This window comes from Chaetodon auriga, chromosome 3 (genome assembly GCF_051107435.1).
Source record: "Chaetodon auriga isolate fChaAug3 chromosome 3, fChaAug3.hap1, whole genome shotgun sequence".
Classification (NCBI taxonomy): Eukaryota; Metazoa; Chordata; class Actinopteri; order Chaetodontiformes; family Chaetodontidae; genus Chaetodon; species Chaetodon auriga.
The window spans coordinates 28835827-28861749 of NC_135076.1; the positions used below are offsets into that span (position 1 = coordinate 28835827).

Consider the following 25923-nt stretch of genomic DNA (forward strand, 5'->3'; position numbering starts at 1 on the left):
AATAAACATGCACACAGACGTTCTTCATCCATATGCAGCGTATGTGTGCGCTGACATTAGCTTGTGGGTGTGTAACAGTACGTGCACAGTGGCGTGATTGTGCCATAAGATATTGATTGGCTTGGTGTCTTTTGTGACACTGATGAATCACCGCGAGGCTCATCTGCTCCGTCTCTCCACACACAAACGCAGCTCATTTTCACTTTTTCTGCTCGGTGACAAAGTGCCTGAAGTTTGTTTCTCAAGTGTATTCCCATACATTTCTCACACTGGAAACATGACATTCCCTTTCCCTTCCCCGCTGCACCACAAACTGCAGTGGAAAACACACGTTTGGTTTATGGAATATGTGGAAAACACAAACTTTTTTCCCCAGCTGCTGCGGTAAATTGGGCATGAAGCATGAAATAACAGCTCTAACTTTGCTCTCCGTTAGTTTAGCTCACAGTCTGGATGTACAGAGTTTATGGTAACAAAACACGGCGGTTTCATGTTTTTCTTTTTGCATTCCTGCTTCGCTGGACCGTTACAGCTGAGAGCGAGGGTATGAATGTGAGCATGGCAGCCTGGGTTCAGTGTATGCTGTGAAAAATCTCAGACCTCAGCATCATTTCCCCGAAAGCACAGAAAAACAACCTCCTTTCTTAGACTGAAAGGGTTTGGGCCACAGCAGAAACTTTGTGTATGAGAGTGTGTGTAATTTGGATATAAGCTGACTCCACAGAGGCTGTTTTTAGCTGCAGTAAGTCGACCAAAAGTTAGTCAACTCACCTAACCCTGCAGGAAAAGATCATATCAAAGACGTCTTTTTCCTATTATTGTTATTGTTTTTAATAAATTAGGTGTGAAAATGACCACATCACCTGCGTTTGACACCCTGATCCTTTGAGCTGCTGCCTCCTGGTCCCGAAGCTCAGCTGCTGAAGCGAGTCGAGGATGTGGGGAGGTTTTAGCATCAGCATGTAAACTGAGGAAAATACCTACTGACCGCAGCAGCTTTGCCCACTTCAAGTGTTATTGAAAGAAAGACAAAGGGAGAAGGAACGGTTCCCAAACCGTTGAGGGAAAGCTCGAGTTCCTCCCTCACCTCCCCGTGGACTCTGGAGCAGTGAAGAAGCGCCATGTTGCCCTGTGAATAGCTTGCTGGGACCTATGGAGTCCGAGTTGCCTGCATCAGATGAAGTGTTAACTGCGTGTGAGCTTCTGACACAGCGACCTTATTTATCATGCCTCTTATCTTCATCTCAAAAATGGGGAGAATAGTGCAGACTGTTTTAGATGCTCCTCAGATTGTGACCCTGCACGGCAGGTTTGTGTGATACCACTTTATTTTTGCTGATATCGTTCATGTAAATCTGTTTTTCCCTGACGCTGTTGCTCCTTGGCTGATGTCTAGTTGTGCAGTACCAGAGAGTGAAAACTGATGCTGAGACCTAAAATGTTCTCTGCGGCCGTGTTGGTGGATCAGGGTCCAAACATGTAGAGGCTGCTGTAGCTTTAACCGCCTGAGTCTTTGGTACGTCTGCAGAAATAAAATGCTGCGACGAGATCAGTCAGGCTCCATGAGGACGAAAGAAAGGTCAGACAGCAGGTGTGAGGCTGATTGCAAGGGCCAAGCCAGTCTGCAGAGGTCACTGTCTGTGGGTCAGTGTGTGTATAAATGTCACTAGGTCAGTGTGTGTGTGTGTGTGTGTGTGTGTGTGTGTGTGTGTGCGTGTGTGTGTGTCTGTGTGTGTGTGTGTGTGTGTGTGTGAGGTTGCACTGGTCTGTTGTGGGCCATGCTGTTGAGGCCAGGGTGGACATATTGGTGGTAGCAGTGATTATAGCGGCTGCTCAGAGGTTATGTTTCCTTTACACGCAGCAGTGGTTCATTCAGAGGTGATGCTGCTCGACTAATAGGCAGATGAGAGTCTGTTTTACATCACCTCCAGATACGTCCAACACAGGCTCGATAAGAAGCCTGGAACTTTTGTTTTTGTCCTTTGAGAGAGTAGATCATGACCCAACAACATCCTCTAACATCTGTTTCTGAGACTAACCGACTAATGCAAACTTGATCTTCTCATCGACTAACAGCTTAGTAGTTAAATACCAGTAGTGATAATCGTTAATGTCACAGCTCAGGTTCAGATTTCATCTCCAGAACCTTCTCAGTGAAAATGCTTACCCCTTCTCTGAAGGCAGAGCAGCACAGCAGACAGCACACGTCAGACTCAACCGTCGGTGCGACTCTGCTGTCCTTTGTTTGATTTTCAGTTTTTGGGGGGGACACCAAAGGACGGGGTGATGTTTGGAGGACGATCAATAATTCATGGAATAAACCTCCGTCCTGCAGGCTGGGGAGATTGAATGGATGCATCAGGGGTTGGGGACGGGCTGCCACTGGAGATTTGTGATTTTTCCTGATTCAGAATGTCTTTTAAATGCAAATGTTAAAATGCAGCCTGATGGGAAGCAAACAAAAGGACATCCAACATGCGCAGGTTGATTTGAAAAGGGCTTCTGCTCGCGGTGTCCTGGTGTCGCTCGAGCCTCCTCGTTTTCTCATTTGATTGTTTCACCATGTTAGGGCTTGTCTGCTAATACATATTTGTGTTTTGGTTGTTTTTCTTGGTTTGTGGAGGAGTCGCTGTGCCATTGAACACACGCTTTATAAATAAATGCTCTTTGCACATTCAGAAAGTTACGTGTCAAATCAAGCTGGTAAGCTACAGTGGAATTATTCCAGAGAGGAAAAACTGAGTGTGCGCATACATGTGTGTGATTATGTGTGTGTGTGTGTGTGTGTGTGTGTGTGTGTGTGTGTGTGTGTGTGTGTGTGTGTGTGTGTGTTGGCAGACAAGCTTACATCACAGCAACAAAAGGACCGGAGGGAGCTTTTTGTGCTGTCTTTGAAGTGTGTCTTTTGTAACATCTCTTACACAACACTCCCTCTCCCTGTCTGTCTCTCTCTGTGGGGTGTCTGAATAAAGCCTCACAACCCTCTTGTTGCTTTGTAATCAGGGGAACGATGTGGGAAATTGTACTGATGTAACACTCTCACACAGCTCTCCACCTTCGTTTAGTCTCTCAGGCTCTCAGTCTGTGTCTTATTTCTACGTTTTTCTGTCATGAGTCCGTCATGAGCGTCCATGAGCTCCGGTGTAAATTCAGCCAAGTCAAATCAGTTTTATTGATGCAGCTCAATATCACAAATTTGCCTCAAGGGGTTTGAAATCCTGTGCAGCACATGACACCATCTATCATCAGACCCTTGATTAGACATGCAGAGGAGGGAGCCCTCTCCCTGGACAGACTGACAGAACGACCAACACAGGAAAATTACAGTATGGGCAGTCAGGACGACAAGAACAGCAACAAAAGTTACCTGTAAGTAGTGAAATGGTGATTCACTCAGAGCGACCACACGGGATGAACAGCCAGCTGGATGAATGGCAGCCGGAGGTGCTCGTGTTTGAGCAGTCTCTCCTCAAAGACCTTCATGGTGCTGCGCTTGTTTGTAGACGTGAAAAGTGACAGAAGTCGTTCAGAGAGAAGCGACTTTCACATGTGGTCAGTCACTGCGTTTGATGGATTGTTGATTGTTGAGGTTGCAGAACTCAAAATCTGTCATTGGAAAGGAGTTTCAAACACTGCAGGACCATAAAAAAAGGACTTATATGAAGCTTAAGGAAGCATCAGAAGACATGTAGGAATATCACAAATGAACCACTGGTAGATCTAATCGCTGCCTTCATGTGCAGAAGTTGCTGTGAGGTGGTCTGGGGGGATGGCGGCCATATTATCATATGAGTCATATGAGACAGTCATCCATCAATGATCTTACGGGTTTTTCTGGGATGTGTAGTTTGTGTTGTAGCCTGCACACTGACCTGTAGTTCTAGAGTACAGATTCGTGTACACTGCACCCTGAATTGTACTGTAGTTTGTCCTGAAATACAGTAATTCTCTGTAGTATTATCCCATTTTCAGCACCCGACAGCGCTGGTCAGCTCCAGCAGTGACGCTCATGTTCAGTCCTTAATGGCTGAAGGTGTGTGTGTTCGGCTCAGGTTGCAGTTTCAGTGGCCGGGCAGGCGGACGGTCCGTCTACCTGAGCTTCCCTTTGTTTGATGAGAGAGAGAGAGAGAGAGAGAGAGAGAGAGAGAGAGAGAGAGAGAGAGAGAGAGAGAGAGAGAGAGAGAGAGAGAGAGAGGCAGGCTGAAACAGGGGGGTCAGGTTCATGTGTGAGCATTTTTCTCACCCATTACCTCCCCTGCCACCCCTCCAGACAGCATTAGTGGAGGTCAGGGGTTACCACAGTGCCTGTTGGCGGTATGTTAACCCCTTAACAGAGGGGTATGTGTGTGTGTGTGTGTGTGTGTGTGTGTGTGTGTGTGTGTGTGTGTGTGTGTGTAGGTGCCCATTGACCTCTCAGGAGAGCTGCCCTCCAAGCCATGTTCTCCAAATGGAGTCTGAATATATGACTGCTCCACCTGAGTGCTGCAGCTCAGCATCTCTGCAAAGGGTGACCGCGTGCGTGCGTGCGTGCGTGCGTGCGTGCGTGCGTGCGTGCGTGCGTGTGTGCGTGCGTGTGTCAGCCTGAAAAAAAGGACTGTAAACTCCCAAACACACCCATTCACATTCTGGTCCTCTCTCTCTGCTTTTGTTATGAGCTGTTTTTCTTCCCAGGCACGCAAACCATGCCCGCAGCCTGGCATGAATACGACATACACCAACACACACACACACACACACACACACACACACACACACACACACACACACACACACACACACTGGTTCTCTCTCTGCTCTCCCAGGCCATTTATTTGGCTGGTATCGTAGCCGAGGAGGGTTTGGTGGTAAGATGTGCTGCTCAGATTTCATCGGAGGGCTGGCTGTGTTATGGCTGTCGGTGTCTCTCTTGTTCACATCATTAGCCTCTGTTTAAATTCTTCCTTCTGTGTCTCTCTGGCTCTGTCCAGCATTGAAACACACACCTGAAGCACCTCTAAAACTCACTAATTAACACGCTGCATTTTGTTTGCCAGTAATATAAAAACGAGGAATTGTGGTCGACCTTCCTCCAGGTTACAGCCGCTGATGGTGCAGCCCACCTGCTCAGCATGAACTTTAATCTCATGTCGACACAGACTATTTTTAGTCAAACGCGTGTCTAACTGATGAACATCAAACCAACTTCAGCCTGCAACATTGGAACGTGCTGCTCTGATCAATCACTGTGGTCAAATTATGAGTCACCTGCTGACACACGTCTTATCTCGTCATCATTCTGGTTACTTGATGACGGTTCTCCTCACTCATTAAATATACTGAGGAACCACAGTTCATCCTCGGGCTCGGCTCTTCTGCACAGCGCAGGATGCCAGATGCGGTCAGAGAGCTCAGGTTCTGCTTTTGGCCTCTTTACACACACAGCGGTATCAAACCTGGCAAAGACTCTGAGAAGCGGCGTCACTCTTCATGCCCAAGAAACAGTTCCAGCACGTGCTGAATCCCCTGAAAAACACACTTTGTCATGTATACATTTCTGTTTGTGTGCAGAATAAACAACCTAGATAACCGTTAATAAGTCACTTAAGAGGTTTTTTTGTTTTTCCCGTTTGTCACTTACTTTTTTTTTCCAGCCAACTTGAGAAAATTCCCTGGTTCGAGCCTCTCAGATGTCAGTTTCTTCACATTTCTTGTGTGTTATTGTGTGATATTGAACTGATTACTGGGTTTTGATGGTGGTTGGGACGTCACGGTCTGTGGGAACTTGTGTTATTTGATTTTATCTGTCGATGTTTTATGGACCAAATGATCCATCAGTTAATTATGAAACCACCATTTTGACTGGTAAAATAAAACCACCACTTGGACCAAGCCAGGCTAGCTGCCCCCCCCCCCCCTCCAGTCTGTATCACACACACTCACACACACTCACACCAAGGTCAGAGCTTAGAGCGCCCGGAGCGTGAGAGCGAGTTAGGGCATGTTGGTATGTGTGAGATTAGAATGAGAGTGTAAGCGTGTCAGATACATAAATATTACATGCATGTTTGAGTACAGTATATACATAAACCGCGTGTGTGTGTGTGTGTGTGTGTGTGTGTGTGTGTGTGTGTGTGTGTGTGTGTGTGTGTGTGTGTGTGTGTGTGTGTGCAGGGTTCACAGTTAAGTCATGTCCTGACTCTCTCCCATCGGGAGGAAAGTGCCAGCTTAACATCCAGTATAATCCTACTGTACAGGGTCAGCAACAGGGCACACACACACACACACACACACACAGAGAGAGTATGTGTTAATATGTGTAGAGGATCATGATTGTATAATGTGATTAAGGTCAAGTGAGTGCTCAGCCTTTAGTGTGTGTGTTCATTTGTATTTGGTGCGTTTGTGGGTCTCCTTCAGCTGCTCGCAGTTAAAAGGCTCAGTGTCCCAGCTAATAACACACACACACACACACACACACACACACACACACACACACACACACACTGCCGTCTATCCCTTCTTTCGTTTTTTTAACTTCCTTTTCATAAACTTCCATGGAAAGACTCGTCATCTTGGGTAGAGTTACTCATGTTCGCTTGCTGCTGTGTGTGTTTCTCTGTGTTTTCGGCGCTGACCTGATGTCCACTTTGGTTCTTTGAAGAACAGATCTTCTCTCTCCCCCTCTCTCCCTCTCTCTCTCTCCTTCACCACATCACCAGGTCAGGGGTCACAGTGTGGTGTGAGATGAAGGTAATGGCCTTTGAAATGACTTAGTTAGCTGGATACAGAGAGACATGTGGCCTGGTCTGTCCCAGCAGGAGGTCGGGGGTGAGGGTCAGGGCCGCTGCCAATCTAAGGGGGTCATGAATCATGGAAGCCCTGATCTGAGCTGGTAATGTTCCTGATAAGGTTAAAGATGTCACCAGTTTGCACTGTTTATCAGTGCAGCTGTAATTGGACACCCCCGTCCAGACACTTTATGTACAGATTCTAAAAAAACCACTGCCCACAAAAATATTATTGCCACTATTCTTATGAGAAAAACTACCAATGTCATATGTTGAGTTGCACGGCAGTCTGCTCCTGAAGGAGCTGCTTAAGCTCCCCATCCTCTCATGCAGGGGGTGGGACAGGTTGTCCATGATCGATGTCAGCCTTAATAGTTAAACAGTGTCCTACATACTTTAAAGGACCTCAGTCTTCTAAGCCCATGGAGACGGCTTTGGCCCCTCCTGGCCCCCCTTGGTGATAATCCAACTATTGGTCAGCAGTTCGACTTTGTCCCGTTCCCACGTCGACCTGACAGAACCCCCGTGCACAAAGCAGCTCCTTAAAGACGTGGTTTTCCCAGTCTGGTGTGAATTTGACTGACTCAGCTGTCATCTTTGACCTGTTAGCACTGGTTGTTTCTTGTAGTTTACTTTGTCTTTGACTACAAACTCGAGCCCTGTTTGTCACAGCCGTTCAGAATTCACTTTGTAATCCAAAACAGAATAAAGACATGTCCTCCGTGGTCGCAAGTACAGCAAACAAAGGCGAGGCCATGCCCACTGAGAGCAGCAGGCAAGCTAGCCAGGCAGTTCAACTCTTAGCGTTTCCAGCCACGTCAGCGCTGAGGCTCAGAGGAAAACAGCTCGACCAGTCTGAGGGTGACCAGTTTGGTCCAGTCTGCAGCTGCTGCATCTGTTGTTATGGAATTTGGTACAAACATTCAGGATGAACCTTCACCTTGTCTGTTACTCTGGTTTATGACCAAATACCTGCAAGACTAAACCCAGAAGCCTCAGCAATAGCAAATGATAGCATGATGTTAGACAAAGATAATATGCTAAAAATCAGCTTGTTAGCAGTGTCATTGCGAGCATGTTAGCATGTTGATGTTAATTTAAGTGAGATGGTGCTAAAAATCAGATCACGAACACATGAAATGTAATGATCGCGCCCCCTCTTCTCTGAAGTTTGAGTCAGTTTCTTCCTTCAGGTCAGGATGGGTAAGACCTCTCCAGGCACATTTAAAAGGTTAAAATTCAGTGGTGGAGCCCTCCTCTCCACAACACAGCACCATCCCTCAGCCCTACGCAGCCTTATCCCTCAGCTCAGTCTCTATTAGAAGATTATCTCATAATACCCATCATCCAGCACACTGCTCTCTGGTTGAGTTGTTTTATGATGTATTCTGGGAAGAAGCTCTCCGCTGGTTAATGTCCAAATTCTGCTGTAATGTGCTCATGTAAAGCTTGAATTAACATCAAACAGCCCCTGGCTCTCATGTTTATCCCTTCATATATAATTTTAAGGATCATAAGGTCACAGAAGCTACACTTCCTGCCGTGTACTGCCACCGTCTCCCTCCATCCCTTCATCTCCTTTTCCCACTCTGTCTTTTAAGTGCAGGTTTTATTACCGCACTCCAAAAATTCAGATGATTTTGTGCAGTTTAGAGTCTTATTATCATGTTTCTTTTGACCCCTTAGCCTTCACCCCCCTGAGTTTGGACATTCAAGAACATCATTGAGAACGTACTGTAATTGTAATTGCGTCAACCAATGAAAAGTATGGAAACTAAGCAATGTGAGTACAAACTATAAGTAAAATGAAGCAGCATTGCACATTATCAGTGGCTTAAAGTGACGTGTAAGTAATGCTCCAGTGATGGCAGCACATCAGTCCTGTCAGGCTGAGTAGATGTCTGAGGTCAACAGTGCCACAGTTATTAGGAAAGAAGCTGTTTTTCAATCCATTTATGTGTATGCGGATTGATGGGAGGGGCTTAGACAGATGGTATCCAGGGCGTGTAATGTCCTTTATGATGATCTTAGCCCTCCTCACGGCACAGCGAGCGGTGCAAAGATGTTCCTGTGACGGCAGCTCAATGCCATCGATGTCCTGTGCTGTTTCCACAGCGCTCTGGAGGGCTGTTTGGTCGGCCTCGCTGCAGCTGCCGTTCCAGGCTGTCATGCAGTTTGTCAGGATGCTCTCTGCGGTGCATCTGTGAAAGTTGACAAGCAGCTTTTGGGGTAGGTGGCCTCTCAGAAAACGAAGGCGTTGTTATGCCTTACCCATCACCGCTGAGGAGCTGTCAGCCCAGGAGAGGCCCTCTGTGATGCTGACTCCCTCAAACCAGAAGCTGGGGACTCTCTCTACAGCCTCTGTGCTGATGTGGGCAGGACTGTGTGTGCTCTTCTTGATATTTGCCCTGGTATTTTTCGTGTGGTCTACTTTGTCCCTCTCCACATGCAGCTTCTTCGCTGTCTGATATGACCCTCAAAACCGTGGTCTGCAAGTTTAACAAGTGTATTTGAGTTGGTGGCAGTCATGTGTGAAGAGTTCATAATGAAGAGGACTCAGCATGCAGCCCTGGGGGACACCGGTGCTCAGGGTGGAGGATGCGTGCTTCCCCAGTTGACATTCTCGGGGCAGTTCATGAGGAAATCCAGTATCCACTTTCATATGGAGGGGGTAGATCTAGTGCGTGGACTCGGTATGATGCTATTAAAGGCCGAGCTGTCGTCAACATCCTGACGTAGGCGTCGTGTCTTCCAGGTGAGAGAGGGCTGTATGGAAGGCCACACAGACGGTGTCCTCAGTGGGCAAACTGGTTTTGATCTCAGTCAGCTGGGACAGTGTTGCTGATGTGGGTCGGTACCAGTCGTTAAGAGCATTTTAAAATGACGGGTGAGAGCGACTGGGACAGGTTATCATAGGTTTATGACTCCATATTCACAGACATACGTGTTCTTGTTCATGTAGGTTTCATATCATCTTTGTTTGGACAGCTTTTCAATAACTAACCACGTTTGGTTACTTGATCTATTGATCCAGTTATGTTCTTTCTGCTCCTGACACAGAGTCTGCATTCAGTTCATTTGTCATTCATCAATCATTCCTAAAATATTTCACCTTCTCTCTGCGTCTTCCGATCATCCTGCTCTTCGCTTTTGTGTGAAATAAAGTGGACTCATACTTCAAATTCAGTTTTCTGTTCAATACCAAGATTTCAGACCTCGTCTTGAGGTGCAGCCTCATTAAAACAGTAGTGGTGCTCATGTTGCATCATGTCTCACCAGTGCAAACCCTATGGACTTTCTAGTATTTGGATGCTCAGTTAAAGGCGCTCAGAAGTCAAGGCAATCTACTACTGAGAGAAGAATCCGTTACAGTCAGAGAATCATAATAATATGGAAATGCTGCAGAAACTTCCACGGAGTGAGCTGCAATTACTTCACTGGCAGTTTATGGTTAAATGATTTATTTTACTCCCTGCAAGCCATCAATAATGCATTGAACTTATGACCCAAAGTTGTAATGATGCACATAACTATGTGATAAAATGGAAATGAAACGTCCGATTCTCTCATGTAGCAATTAAAAAAGCTTGTTTTTGCCTCGGCTTGGTCGGACGGTTTGCGAGGATACATGCGCGCATTCGTAGGAGCATGCATGCGAGTTTCCACCAGCTGTGTGTGAGACATTTGCTGCTCTGAAGGGCAAATGTGATGTAAAGAATATGAGGCAGGGATGGATGGGTGAGCTGAAACCAGCCGTGAATACCAATGTGCTGCTTCCTGTCTATGTCTCTGTCTGCCACCACCTCTCTCTCTTTTCCTTCCTGCTCATTCTCTTTGTTCAGTCCCAGCTCTTGTTCCCTGACATCACCCGAAGGAGCCAGAGGCAATCAGAGCAGCAGTGTTCTTCAAAAATATCTATTATCTCTGCTCCAGGTTAAGAAAGGACCCACAGATTGATGGGACACTGTTTGACCAAGTTAAAGTAGAAACATCCAGTAGTTTGTGTAACTCCTAGCTGACAGGCTGGAAACTCATGGCAGGGTTGTACAGGCTCAATGTTCAGTCTTAAAATCCCTGTGGAGGTAAAGCACCTGAGCCCTCAAGGGAGCAACACCATGCATGTACCTGAAAGCCACTCACCACAAGTTTGTTCCACTTCCAGCTCAGGTGCCCTTAAAACAATGACTTCATGATCAGAACAGCAGAATATTATCAGTGTTTTGTTCAGAAACCTCTTCTCAGTAGCAATGTTGGGGTGGATGGTTGGCCATACAAAGCACCTGGCTCACACCTGATCTAGACCAGTCACGTAGTAGCATCTTCAGTCCTGTGTCAGTGTCTACACCAGACGCATTGAGCCACAGTTCAGGGCTCAGGAAGCATTTTGGTAGCATTCACTGCGCAGTAAATCGAAGGTAAACAGGGCTGAATCACAGAAACGTGCTTTGGGTTCCAGCCAGTGTAGACAATTATACTGATTACAATGTTAGCATTTAAGGTTAGCAACTGAGAAACGCAGCTACAACCATGGGCAGATCCAGGGCCAGCTGATCTATTGGCCCCAGCTGAAATCTGATTGGCCCCTTAAGTGCTCCTGTGTGCTTCACCTGCGAAATCTGTTGCCAGTTCGTCTTCTACCTCTGAAGGCCAACAAACATGTCGGCATGTAGGTAAATCTTAGGATCTTAGGGACTGGGGAGACTTGTTCTTGTCTCCCCAGTAAATAACAACGTTGTCAGTATCTGAATTTTGCCTTTTCAAAGACAGTTTTGTCCCAAGTTGATTTTATGTCCGATACAAGCATAAAAAGTCACCAGAATGCAGCAAATGAAGTGTCTAAAGCTAAAGTTTTCCTGGAGGAAGGAGTCCCTGTATCATAGTGGGCCCTGCTGTGTAAAGTGTGGCCCCTGTGTGACCCCTGGTTAAGTAAATCTTAGATCCACCCCTGGCTGAGATCTATCCTGTGTTAACAGGGTGTCACACATCAGGGATTGCTGTTTGTTTTCCTTTTCCTGCAAAGAGACAATACTGGTGTCTTTTAAAATGGGGGTCAGGTGCGCTATATAAAATCAAAGTCAAGGTCAAGGTGGCTTTTATTGTCTGCCAAGGGAAAAACATTGTCTTGCTTGAAGAAATTGCTGCACAAAATGGTGCATGTCATAAAAGACACTTAATAAACGTAAGAAAAAAACTGTCTGTGTAGCCGAAAATGTGATTGACACACGTCCGTTGTGACGAAGCCCCAAAGAGCAATGAGCTCAGGTTTGCAGGTCATGTGACACACTGTGGTCCAGAGCATCACTCACTCAGAAACGACTCTTTTAATTTTCTGATTTTAGCCATTAGGTTCAATTTAGACGTTATTTTCTGCAAACATGGAAGCCTCACACACTCAGTGTCTGCACACACAGACGTATGCTGATGGCTCGCAGTGGGTTTTTCACTTCAACTGTCAGGAACATCTGTGGACATCAGGTCTGGCGTCTGTTGGTGGTCGGTGGTTTTTGGAAACATGCTGTAATTTGAGCACGGGGTCGTGTCTGTTTCCCTCTCCATGTTCGTCTTTGCCTCACGTCTTGTCCCCTCTGTCCGTCCACGGTTCACCGGGGATCTGTTTTCCAGCAGTAATAATTCTGTTTTTGAATCAGACCGACTGTTTTCTCCTCCTGACTCAGCCAGATTTGAATTACTAATGAGTTGGTTTTCTTTACCTCTGGGCAGCTCTGGGAACAGCTGGCCACAGAGTGGGCTGATCAGTATGCACGAAGCGCTTCATCCTGCCTTTTGTTTTGTTGAATTTGCTCCTAAATTGGTCAGTTTGGAGCGGCTCTCGGCCTTGGAAGACTTTGTGAATCCAGCCTCCGGGGTTTCACGACTCCAGATGATGTGAATTAGGCCTCTGTTAGCGAACGCAGGTGACGAATTGTTTATGCTAAGTTTAAAAATAAACTGACGGAGGAGCATCGAGGATAAGTAGGCGTTTGTATATTCCCCCCGATATCGTCCTTTTTACATCTCTCCCAGCATCAGCTAAGAAAAAAATCCACCCGTGATAAAATAAATCTGTTTACATCATCACTAACAGAGGCAACACTGAACTTTTATTCCCAGCAGTCACAATCACCAGAAGTGCTGCTGGCACTGAGCAGCAGAAGTTTGAGCACACTGAAGTAGAAGGTTTTTTATTTCCGCCTGAATATTTTTTGCAAATAGATGCCTGCAGATGACGATATCTGGGACTTATTAGCTGAAAAACACAGTTTATTATTATTATTCCCACATCCAGCAGATGAAGAGCGACGTTTTCGTCTGATGACAGTTGTGTTTGTGTCCACTTGATGAATTTTAGTTTAATATTCACTCTTTTAGCTCTGGATTGGTCTCCACCACCTCCAGAGGAAATTATTTGGCTCTTTAGCTGCTAAATGAGCCATTTTCTAGTTGCTAGATTTGTCTGTTTTGTGCTCGACAGGTAGGGCCCCAAATACTCACCAGAGTTCCAAATGTGGATTAATCCGCCACTGAAAATAGTCCCCATCAAATGCCGTATTTCCTCCTGTCTGAGTAAAGTTTGCACATTGTTGATTTGGGAATTTTCATGCGATTTGTTGACAATAACAAAAATATAGAACAAACCTCAACCTCAGAAATTTGAACATCTTCACATTCGATGGTGGACAAAGTGATTTTTTTTTTTTTTCTAGCATCCTGACTTTGTAACCTCCAGCATCTGAGCGGCTGTGTTTTATGTGTTTTACGGTCTTGACGAGTTATGGCAACACACTTTAACAGGTAATCTGTAGCAAGCTTCCCGGCTAGCCTGCAGTGCTCTGCTTGCTCAACCACGTGGAAAGTTATAGAGCCCCATTATGATGCTCTATCAAGCCCCTCATACTGCTTGAAGGTCAAGGGCACTTTATATGAAAGATATGAAATCTGCCTGATATTATAAGGACGGAGATGGATAAGAGAGAGAGAGAGAGAGCGAGAGAGAGAGAGAGAGAGAGAGAGAGAGAGAGAGAGAGAGAGAGAGAGAGAGAGAGAGTCATTTCCCTCCTTAGGTCCCTATAAAGAGACAATCTCACCTTTCCTCTCATGCTGGGAGGTTTATGGGCGGCCGGGGAGCTGTAATTGGTGGCTGACAGGCCGAGCTTTGAGGCGGCAGGACCACAGGTGATGGTAATCTGCCGGATCTCATGGCACACATACATGTGGCCACATGTGTGTTATAGCTGCACGCACACACACACGAACACAAAACCAGGCCACATGATGTGTTTGTGGTGCCTTTGAGGGATCAGGACTAATGAGTTTTGTATTCTCAGTAGAATAATAAAAATCTCCTTCCTTCTCTTTGTCTTAGACAGAGAGATATATTTATTACATTTTCAGCCTGTAGAGAGTTTCATTAACTCAGTTAACATTTGTAAGGTTCCGTATTAACTGTTTTTTTTTTTTCTCACAAAAATATGCAAGACACCAGGTTTTGTTCGATATGATGAAAACGATATACATGAAGGACTGTTTAATCCCACTGATCGTCCGCCTTTCTGCTCCACCTCCTCCGGAAGGGACCTTGGAAAGGTGCAGTGTGTTGGCACGCACCCCGCCCTCACAGAGATGATGTCATTCAGGTTGTCTTCATGTCACATGACCCAAAAAGCATCATGCAAACGACACAGAAAACAAATTCAGGCTGAAACTGAGATTATCAATAATATGATTATTGATCATATTATCAGTGTTTACAGCAGTGAACTTCATTTTGGTTTATTGATGATTATGGCAACATTTTCCACATCCTATTGATACTGTGATCAATTAATGGCTTTGATTCCCAGCCGTAATCAAAGCCACTGGAGTAAATCCTGGTTTATTACAGCTTGGGTCTGATTCTCATTGTCCAATTATGAGATCTGGCAGCGTGATGACATCACTGAGGAGGAACACGGGCAGTCAGATGATTGGACAGGCTTCAAACAGATCAACAACCAAACTACCTTTGAAAGGACAGAGCAGGGAGCTGTCAGGGACGACGTTAATCCAGCCGGGTTTAAAAATGGTCCAGATTAATCAAAACGCTTTCGATTATTCCAACAGCAGCGCTCCGTCTGTATGAACATTCACAGATTTCACATGGCAGTCGTCACATGGAGGAAGGACCATCTGTCCCTGTATCATGTGACATGTTTTCGTTCACGCTGTGGAAAATTTCCGACTGGTTTAATGTTTCCATACATCTGGACGGCTGAACACCGGATCGCCAAAAGGAGGAAAAGTGACAAATGGGGAGAAAAGGAGGGGAGCTCCTGGCGTGAAGGGTCGACGGGCAGCCGAGGAAACGCTCGCTGGAACGTGGCGAGATGCGTATAATGCGTCATTAACACAGGTCGTAATGGCAGAGAGAGAGAGATGATATCAGTCAGTGTGTTATCGTCTGATGTTGGTGTGAATTATTCCAGTGAAGGAAATCTGTCAGTGAGGAGGTTTGAGAGTTGAACGTGCTTCAGCCTGGTGGTCAGCGTCCAGCAGGCCGCTCTGACCTCATCTCTGGCGTGGACTCAGACCCTGCAGCTCACGGCAGATGTCCTTTCCTTTTCCTCTTTCTCCTTCTCTCTGTCTCCTCCTCTTTTTTCTCCATCTATTCCTGCTCACTTGCTTTTTTTCTCCTCCTCTTCTCTGCGGTTCAGGTCCTCCTCTGGGCTTCTCTTCTCTCAGAGAACGACTTCGTTGTACCGCGACTTGTTATCAGGCGTCAGAGAGCGGCTGATCTGTCCTGAGCCCGATGCTGCATTCAAGGACCTCTGATTAAATTAGCTTCCAAACGAGCTCAGTGTGCACACTTTAATTCCCGACTTCTCTGACTAATCTCATTAGCTTCATTCTGGCTCGACTCGTTCGCTCGACCTAAAGGGATTCCCCTCGATATCTGAGACGCACATCTACAGTGCATCACACACACACACACACACACACACACACACACACACACACACACACACACACAAATCGACAATAAGTGAACAAAAGGAGTTTTTATTCAATTAGTCACAAACTGGGAGACGTTCCTGCTGAGGATCGAATCAAATGAGTGGATTGTGTGTGTGTGTGTGTGTGTGTGTGTGTGTGTGTGTGTGTGTGTGTGTGTGTGTGTGACAGAGAGTGCTAATGCTTGTGTACATGTGAGATGTTGGCTCTGATGTGTATCCTCGGAGTTGCTGAATGCTCCATTGTGGCTCTGGTGTCGCTTTAATTTGAAGCGACTCTTAAACTGAAGACTTATCAGGAATCTGGTCGATTCTTTCAGAAGACACTGAAGCTTTTCAGTGCACAAAGCATGAAGACTGTTTATCAAATCTTTTACCAATCGAGAATGTTGAATTTGGAAATTGATTGTCCAGTCGGGCAACTTTTGACCTGAAAGATAGTTTCTAAACTTCAGAAATTTGCCATCCAGATTAAAGGAATCATTAAGAACTGAAATAACTCTGTAGTCTATTGTGTGACTGCAGACTGTCAAGGCAAACTGGCTTTCATGACGGGAAAATAAATGGTGGCAAAGGACAAACACACACGCGACCCTTAAACCTGCAGCGATGATGAACAATAACTTCTGATGTGCTGAGGGATTCTCTGTGTGAACTGAAATAACAGACTCTAGTTAAAGGTGACCAGAAAGAGAGTTTTCAATCTAAGATTTAAAGCCTGACGCTTCTGTCATCAGATCCAGGGGAATAATACGAGTCTGCATATCATGTCACGTCTCAGGACCTTCAGGTCTGTCCTTAGGTTGACTGGGAGTCGGTGCAGGAGTGTTGTGAGTAGTTAAACCTCTGGCTGAAGCTTTCGTCTGATGGCCGCTGCTCTCTGCTTCGTGGTTGGCTGTTACTTCTTTTGCACAAACACTAGATCCTGTGTCTGAACATGCATCACATCAGTCAGTTAAACCGCTGTCACAGTGTCCCGGGTCAACTCATAATACACTTAAAGGCGTCCCAGTTGGTCCACATCCAAGCTGGACGAGCAGCAGAGGTCAACAGAGCGATAGCAGTTTAAAGAGGAGAGGAGTTGGCATGGAGCACAAGCTGTCGGATGTCAATGAAAAGCGGAGGTGACGGGGTCACCGCTCGGAGGAGTCTCACCTTTTCTCACCGTTCAGACGAGCTGGATCCTTTGAGTGCCAGCAAAGATTCACCTGGTCACTGTTTTAGTTTCAATCTGCAGACAGCATCAATGATTTATGTAAAGAGGAGCTGACAGCCCACACTATTTCTGTATCTATTTATTATTCAAGAGGAGCAGTGAGGAGTAAAAAGAGGAGCGTGAAAGTGAAACACGGGCCAGTTTTCACTCCGGGACTGGAGCGCCCAGACTCCTCCCGGCCAAAAATGTTGTTCTGTTGTCTCACTGTGAGCTTTGTTGACTCCCCGAGTGTCAATACTTCCCATTGAGTTGTACTTGAGTCGAAAGTTGCAGAACTTTTCTATTGATTGAGGCTGAGAATTGACCGAGCGGCTGCCGTGGAGTCTCCGAGGTGGTCGGCTTTCATCTCAGAGATCCGCAGCGAGGCTGTTTAATAAGTGATGAGGCAGCCGGCGACTGCGGCCGGGCCTCCTCATAGAGATAATCCATATCTGATATTATATACAGCTCTCTTTGACACACAGAGCAGCACGCTGTTTGATGGCAGATAACTGAGAAGTCAGCAGAAACACGTACAGCATCGGCCGTGACTGTATGAGGACGTGTGAATTGTTGTGCAGATTGTTGTAAAACACAGAAGACTGAAGCTAAACCCAAACGTCTGGACTTCACTGCAGACTCACTAAATATATGCAGCTCTCCGCTTTCCACTCTGCTTCACTGTGTGCCTTTCGTCCATTTTGGCCGCTCCGAGCTTTGGTACTGTAACGGCACGAATAGACGCCTGGAAGTCAAAGCGGCGGCTGGCTTCAGCGGGTTGGTTAGCATGCTAACAAAGACTTAGATCTCCAGGTTGGCAGCGTTGTGTTAAGAACAGGAGTTAACTTGAATGCATCAGCTTTGGACAATTTTGTGCAGAGGTATCGATGATGGTAACGTTCGTGAAAACTGGATTGATTCTATCAGGAATTCGTCTTCTCTTTGGGGAGAAGTCAGAGAGAGAGACAGCAGGATGAGGAATCAAGCCAATCAATGCGCTGCAAGCGGCTCTACAATGAAATAAGATTTTACTCATTTTAAATAGTAAAAAAATAGAAAATCAATACGTCACGTCAATGCTGATGACAGGCCGCCACGGATAAATCAATATATGGGAAAGACTGAATATCCAGATAACTAGAAGCAGAGCGCAGACCTCCATGGAGGCCAATGGTTCAGTCTTCTATTATATGCAAATCAATATTATTGCTTGTTCACGTGAAGCAGAAAGTTCAATCATTTTTCCCTTAATGTCATGTTTTACTTAGACGTTCACATCTGAATCCAGGAATGGAACACGTAGTGCTTCCGTTGGCGACTTCGGAGGATCCTGGTACCCGTGAACCTGGAGTCATCGCGTTTCTACAGCTGGTTACGTTTCATCACGACTGAACTTCACTACCGTCGAGTGGATTTTAAGATGTCTCGCAGCGTAATGGAAAGTAATCCGTGTGTCCACGGCGGGATTCGGTTCTCCTTTGCGCCGCGCTGCGTCCTTCCTCCGAGCCTCGTGAACATCTGGTCGGTAGCTTTTCCGTAATCCTGCTAACGGACCAACAAACAGACTGACAACACGAGCTGTGGAGGTGATAATGATCATGATAATTAACATTAACGATGACGAGCGTTGGCAATACTGACCGTGATGATGATGATGATGATGATGCTGGTGAGGATGATGCTGATAACAATAACAATTAGGATGATGATGATGACGACGACGATGATGCTGATAACGAGGCCGGCAACAGTAATGACGACGGTAATGATGATAATGTTAATGAGGAGGAGGAGCGTGATGCCGACGAAGAGGAGCAGGAGAACAATGGCGGTGATGATGAAGATCTAAGAGTAAATGATTGGCTCTGATTTATGAATGCTAAATGTCTCATTAGGTGTCATAATTGGCAGCAGCTCTGTGTTCACATATGATTAATTACTCTAAATGAGGATTAGAAGTCTGCAATTACTCAGTGATAACACAAGGAGCGCGTCCTGATTATAAGGGTTAATTATCATGACCCGCCTGCACGCTGCTGTTTGTGTGTGTGTGTGTGTGTGTGTGTGTGTGTGTGTGTGTGTGTGTGTGTGTGTGTGTGTGTGTGTGTGTGTGTGTGTGTGAGATAAACTGGGACTCTTTTCATTGGGGGTAACAGCCCCCTTTTCCTCAGTGTCATTTAGGTGCCTGTTAATTCTCTGTAAATGTCATTTAGAAATGTCAAATCTTAAAATAATCAAATGAAGACGCTGAGGACTGTCTCTCTGCTCGCTGCGTCTTTATTGCTTTCATTAAATTAAAAACTGGCCTCTGCAAACACTTGGATCTTATCTGAAGTCCTTCACTCTCTCCGGTCGGCCTCTGTTGTTTCTCGCTCTCTGATGTCAATTTATTTTCTCATTGAGACTTTCAGCCTGTTTCAAAAGACAAAGACGTGACTGCAGTGAGTACTCTGGACACTGAAACTGGACATCTAACGAAGACAAACGACCAATTATCCTGGTAGAATTCAGCGGCTCTGACTGGACCGTCAGAGCTGGACCTCGCTGATGCTCTTGTGTCTGAACGGGAGCACGTCCCTGCAGCTGGGTCAGCATCTGCTGGAGAGCCAGTAACCGACGAGCGGAGGCTGTAATTTCAGAAGATTAGCGCTCATGCTTTGGATTCACTTATACATGTGTAACTTTGAAGTGTCCATTTAGTTTTTTAATATGTTCCTTCATCGGCTGAATTTCGAGCCTTCAGATGTTATAAAGGAAAGAAACTGGCCTGGTTTGCATTAGTTGAATGAGGTGAGACTGTCTTCGTGCTGGAGCTCTGCAGCGCCGTCGATGTGCCACCTCATATCAGCTCTACTGTCCTGCTGCTCGTTGATGTTTGCATATACACAGCAGCCATAGTAACACGGGTCGGATGTGTGTGTGTGTGCGTGTGCGTGTGCGTATGCGTGTGTGTGGTTTTGAGCCAGGTGAGGCCCCCTCCCTCCGGCTCTAATAATGTTAAAGCTGGGGGAAAAAACGCCTTATTGCTGCTTCCAGAGTGAGACTTTGTTGGAAGTAATGAGAGCGAGAGAGAGGACACAGCGTTATTATTTTTCTGCTCAAAATGAAGTGGCCGGGCGGGCGAAGGGAAAACTAAAGAAGAGAGGAAGGTAGAGGAAAAGGAAGTCAAGGTAAAACGATTTTTTAACCTTCGCCAGAATAAAAGCAGAGTTCTGTTTGAATCCACATGTTTCTGTGCACATTTATGAGTGGAAACACTTTAATTTATAAACATAAATAAACAAAAACAGAATCCTTCTTACTTGTTTTCTTGTTAGAAATCACTGCAAAGACAATATATTTAATGTTTTTCCTCATCAGCTTCACTGATTTCTGTAAATATCTGCTTATTGTGAATCTGATGCAGCAACACATTTCACAGACTGAAAGATGTGGAACGCTCCAAAAACACCTGTTTGGATCATTCCACAGGTAAACAGGCTGATCAGTAACAGGTGAGAGGATCATGATTGGGTATGAAAGGCTCTGTCGTTCATAGAGGATGGAGCGAGTTCACCACTCTGTGAACACATGATGGATGAAGAGATGAACACATGGACTCAGAGACACTTCAGGAAACTGCTGTCAGTTTGATTCAAATGGCTGATTCTGGTTTTATTTCAGTTTTACAGTCTCAGCTTCCAGCTTTGGAGAAAATGTGATAAAGTCTAATGTAAACGTCTTTCTTCTGCAGACAAAACATCAGTTTCCCAGTGTCTCACACAGTTAATGGCCTTCACTCCATCAGAAACACCAAAGAAACACAGAATAAGGAAAGTCTCCACCACAGACGTCAGCTGTTATTTATTTAAAGAAGCTCAGTGGATCAGATACAGAGCAGCGACCGCCTGCCGTTTACCCACGAGCCCAAGTCTGATCTGACGGTCAGGTGGGTTCGCTGCCCTGCATCGGCCAGGTGTGTGTGTGTGTGTGTGTGTGTGTGTGTGTGTGAGCACATCGACCCTCCCATCCTCTGTTACGTCCCTCCACTGGAAACATGGCTCCCTATATGTGAGTGTGTGTGTGTGTGTGTGTCTTTGTGAGAACCAGTTCGAGTGTTAGACGTTGGGAGTGAAGACGTTTTTGGAACGTGAGGAGGATTTGGTGTGTCCTCATTGGACGGACCTTCAAATGGCTGTTTGAGGGTTCAGACCTGGTTTTCAGGCTTCGGTTAGCATTAGGGTGAGGTTGTGGTGAGGAAGTAAGGACTGCTTTATGTCAAAGAGTGTCCTCACTAGGATGGAAGTACTGTGTGTGTGTGTGTGTGTGTGTGTGTGTGTGTGTGTGTGTGTGTGTGTGTGTGTGTGTCTCGCCCAGCCTGTCCCTCCCTGCCAGGTCGGCCGGGCTGCTAATGATGTTGTCAAAGAGGAATGTGGAGCAAAAAGATCTTTCTGCTTCTTTGCACACACACACACACACACACACACACACACACACACACTCACACACACACACACACACGCTTTCTTCTCTACTGAAGGACGAGTCGGGACAGACTTCTGATAAACACTTTGTGTTGTCACAAACTGCACGGATGCTGTTTGTGAAGCAGCTTTCTGTGAATTCGTGTCTATCAGCCGAGCGAAGGACAGAAAAGATTCTCGGTTTTCTGACGTTTGCTCGCAGCTCAGGGAACGTGATGGTTAGCGCTGCACTACTTAGGCGGAACATGTAATCAATTACTCATTTTTGGATTTACTGGAAAGTGTCTTGCCCCCCCCCGCTGAACGTCACCTTTGATAAATGGATTCGCTCACAGGTGAAGCACATCTGTACAGTTTTCACATCCAATCAGTGAACTTGACCGTCACGCTTGAACCGTTAGCTCGCTGGATAACCAGCGTTTGGTCCAGTGAGCTATTGCTTCCAGCCAGTGTTAGCATGTTAGCACTTGTTAGCTCACAGAGCCTGCAAGTCATCACACCACCATGAAGCTTCCAGCTGCACCTGTTTTACAAGGACACACAGATTTCACTCTCTGTTACTGTGTTTAGAAACTCTAATCTAATTACTAAAGCCCTTGCACTTATCATAGCTGATAAAGTAATCACATGTCTTTAAATGGACTGCTTGGTCTTAGTTAGTGCTTTTCTAAAGTGGTCTTTACATGCAGAAGCATGGTATCTTGGACACTTCAGCCTGCAGACAGACAGCCTGAACCAGCCTGCCATTGATGGACAGCCTGTCTCTCTGCTGAGCCACAGACAGGGGACGCGGCGCTGCAATGCGTTCCACTTCCTGTCCAGCACTGACGATCCAGCGCGCTCGTGTCCAAATCAAATCTGGAGTTGGCTCCGAGCAGTGCAGATGTCAGGATACCTGCTGTGACTGGCTGCCGTCTGATTGCATGTGTTCCTGTGGTCGCCCTCCAGATCTCAGCAGCTGCGAATTACAACCGCCAAAACTATGAAAATAACACCTACTAAACAAAAAAACAAAAACAAGCGAATTGTCCTCTCAGCTCCCTGACGACACGACCAAACAAACAAACAGAGCAGCTCGCACACACACTGACAGTCACACACACTTTCAGCCACATGTTCATGTTTTCACGGCAGCTGCTGACAAACTGACGCGATCCTGGGAATTTTCCCCACATGGAAACCTACATTTTTGTTTTATTTTGGAGCTCTCGGCAGGGCGAGGTCACACTAGGAAAAAGAGAGAGCACGCTGTCCCCGTCAGGCTTTCTCCGTCTTTGTGGTAGCAGCTTTTCCCAGGCCCGGCCTAACTGACGTATTGGCACTATTTAACACACACACACACACACACACACACACACACACACACACACACACACACACACAGAGTTCAGGCACATGGCTGCAGTGGTGTTATGAGTTCAGCAGCTAACAGGTTATCTCTTCTCCAGCGGACAATATCTTTTCTAATCTTTCCTAATCCTCTGACCTTGGCCGTCTTGTCTCATATTCTCTTTTACTCAAACCTCGCTCTTCCTGTCTCTCTGTCGAGGTCCGTAGACTCCTTTCAGCCCTCCATCCTCATCTGAACTTTCACTGTGCTGTTCCAGTCTTACCGGTTCATCCTCTTCCATCTCTGGTTAACCAGCTTTAAGAGCAGCAGGTTTGACCCCGGCGGACCTTTGGCTCTTCTGCTGCGTCGCTGCTGTCATGTGACAACCTGCCTCAACAATACGCTGACGACCACGACACAGCCCGCAGACATGAAGCACGGCCTCATCCCTCATCAGTACAAACACTATTGACACTCAGCCACAGGTCTTAATAATGTGGCTATTAGCATCTGTTGTACAGTCAGATAAACTGTGTGAACGTCCAGCCTCAGTTGAAGACAGAGAACCAGAGCAGCAGGTTGGACGTGGAAACTGTTTGTTCACGCAGCTTTTTGTGTCTCACATCCAGAGCTAACGTTAGCTTAGCACGAGCTCAGCTGCTTTGTCGTTACAGGAAAGCCTCCTCCGCTGCGTCGGCGTGTGAGTCTGTGGCTGCTTTACGTAAATGTACTTCACAGTACACTGACTGTTGTACTTATATAATATACATTGGGCTTTCTGCCAAATAACATAATAATAATGTGTAATCCTAAACCGTGTCCAACTCTGAGAATGACTCACATTACATTTACTAATTGACCTCCATTTTGAGGCAGGTCACTGCAGGCCTTCACTTAAACATCTGTTTTTATTCATTGTCTTTCTTAAGATATGTTCCCTTACATTGCTGAGAGTGAAAAGAGGTAGAATCAGTATCCCTTTTATTTTTGTACTACTATAATACTGAAGGGTACAGTAAACACAGTCAGCTTTGATTATATGAGCATAAATTCTGCGAGCGTGTTCTGGATTTTAGAAACTTCTTAGAAAGATCAGTGAAAGAAGTGTTTTTCTGGCCAAAGCCGGTGCAGCGGGGGCTCAGGAGGGAGCTCTCCATGGCCGACCTCGCGAACAGTTCAAAAAGAGAGAATGCTAATTTAACATTGAGCTGGATGTGATCCACTATTAGCTCATACAAGAAGTCAAAAATCTCCTCTCCTCGACATCGCTTTGTTTTCTGTTCTGAAAGCGGCTCCGAGCGGAGGTGAAGGGTGAGCTGGACCGAAGCCGAACGCGTGACGGCCTGAGCTCGTCACAGACGGTACCTGTTCACACCTGCACCGAGCAGTCTGTGCTGCTGAATATCCTCAGCTGAAATGAGTAAACACGCCGGTTCAGATCACATTCACGCTCTGAGCTCCATCTGGAAACGCTCTGGCATGCTCTCCGCGTCGGCTACAAGTGCATTTGTAAAAAGTTTAAAGCTGGATTTCTTCGCTCTGCAGCCGAGAAACCACCCTCCAACTTATTGGCGGGCGTTCAGTTTGTGCGCCAGCCTTCTGTTTCTGATCCGTTTGGAGCCGGCCTTCGAGCTACCTGGTATCAGTGCACGAGCGAGCGAGAGCTGCAGTTGTTTGATATGCAGCAGGCAATAGCGTGCTCTATGTGGCAGCTAAGACTTAGATTACCACTAATTGCAACCAGAAGGGCCAGAATGAATTTACAGCCGGCATTTGTGTGCAGGCCAGATGAGAATTTGTGACAGTCTGGATCCCAGCCACGGCGCTTTGTTGTGTGATCTGAGGCTGAAGACGTTCAGAGTTTGGTCGCTCAGCAGCCTCATTACACGACATGTGTGCAGACGGTGAAGGCAGCGGGGTCAAAGGTCGGCTCATTTCCTGATCTTCTCATCAGAGGAAGTGGGCCTGATGCACGTTCTGCTCATGCTGGTGGCTCTGTGGACGGCGGGTCAGTCAGTCTGCCAGTCAGCAGCACTCCCTCACTGAGAGTGAACCCGTGAGCCAATAATCCCACTCTAATGTATTTAAACTGAGACGCTAAGCTAAAATTAACTTTACCTGCTGGACGTCAGCGTCAGTGTCTGTTAGCATTCATTGTTGGCATGCCAACGGGAGCATTTAGCCCGAACCTGATCACCTGACTCAACTGTTCCACTGCACTTCCTTTAAATTCCAATATACCGTCTATTGTTATTCAAAACTATTGACGTCGATAAAATGTGAGACATGCAGCAGTTCTGAGGAAACTAACCCAACTTTTAGACTTTGAATATTCAAATGAGTTAAATCGTTTTCATTCGTCATTACTGCGCCAACTGTGTGCAAGCGCTGGCAGCGCTCCCGTTTGGGTCGAGACCAGTGGAAGGACGGTTCAAACCCTCCTCGCTCAGGCCGGCGGGGAGAAAAGGTCCTTTCAGAGATGCAGTATTGTTGATGTCAGACTCGCTGAAGATGCCCTCTGGCTGACACCCACACGCCAGCATGTCCTCTTTCACAGCGCAGCCATGAATATGCAGCATTTCTGTTGTTTATTGGCTGGAATTGTTCATGAACCTTATTCTTTTCTTCACTGATTCATTTCTTTGTCTGTCACTGTTTGCTTTCACTCTTAAAAAGGAAGTCTGTTGGTGTTCACACACACACACACACACACACACACACACACACGCCTGGGTTGCCAGGTTGGTCATAAGGGCTCATGCTGCTGTGTGATTATCCCCAAACATCATACTCTTCTTTTCTGAATTCCACGTTTTCCTGCGTCACACGGGGACTCGACCGGCTCGTCTCGCTCTCGCCTGCGTGGAGACGGGTGAGACGGATTCTGCCTCATTGTCTCTTCCTCTTTTGTTGTCTTTTAAACAAACATTTTGACAGGACACATCTCAGTCTGTTATGTAACTGTGTCACCGTGATGTCTGAACTCAGCACAGAGAGGACGGGGGAGGACGTGGTGTGCAGCACGTCCTCGCAGCTGAACGCCTGAACAGGTCAACCGCCACTGACTCCAAAAGCGACTTGTCCACCATATGTGGACGTTCTTGCTCTTTACACTCGTCCCTTGACGGAGCCTAACAGTCGACGTAAACTTTATTATTTCATATCATGTAAACATTGACAT

General features: G+C 46.3%; 1 protein-coding gene across 2 annotated transcripts in view; it reads left to right on the plus strand.

Annotated features, from left to right (window-relative positions):
• pik3r3b (phosphoinositide-3-kinase, regulatory subunit 3b (gamma)) overlaps positions 1–25923 on the plus strand; it is a 172256-nt gene that overhangs the window by 84726 nt on the left and 61607 nt on the right. The gene's annotated exons all lie outside the window — the stretch shown is intronic.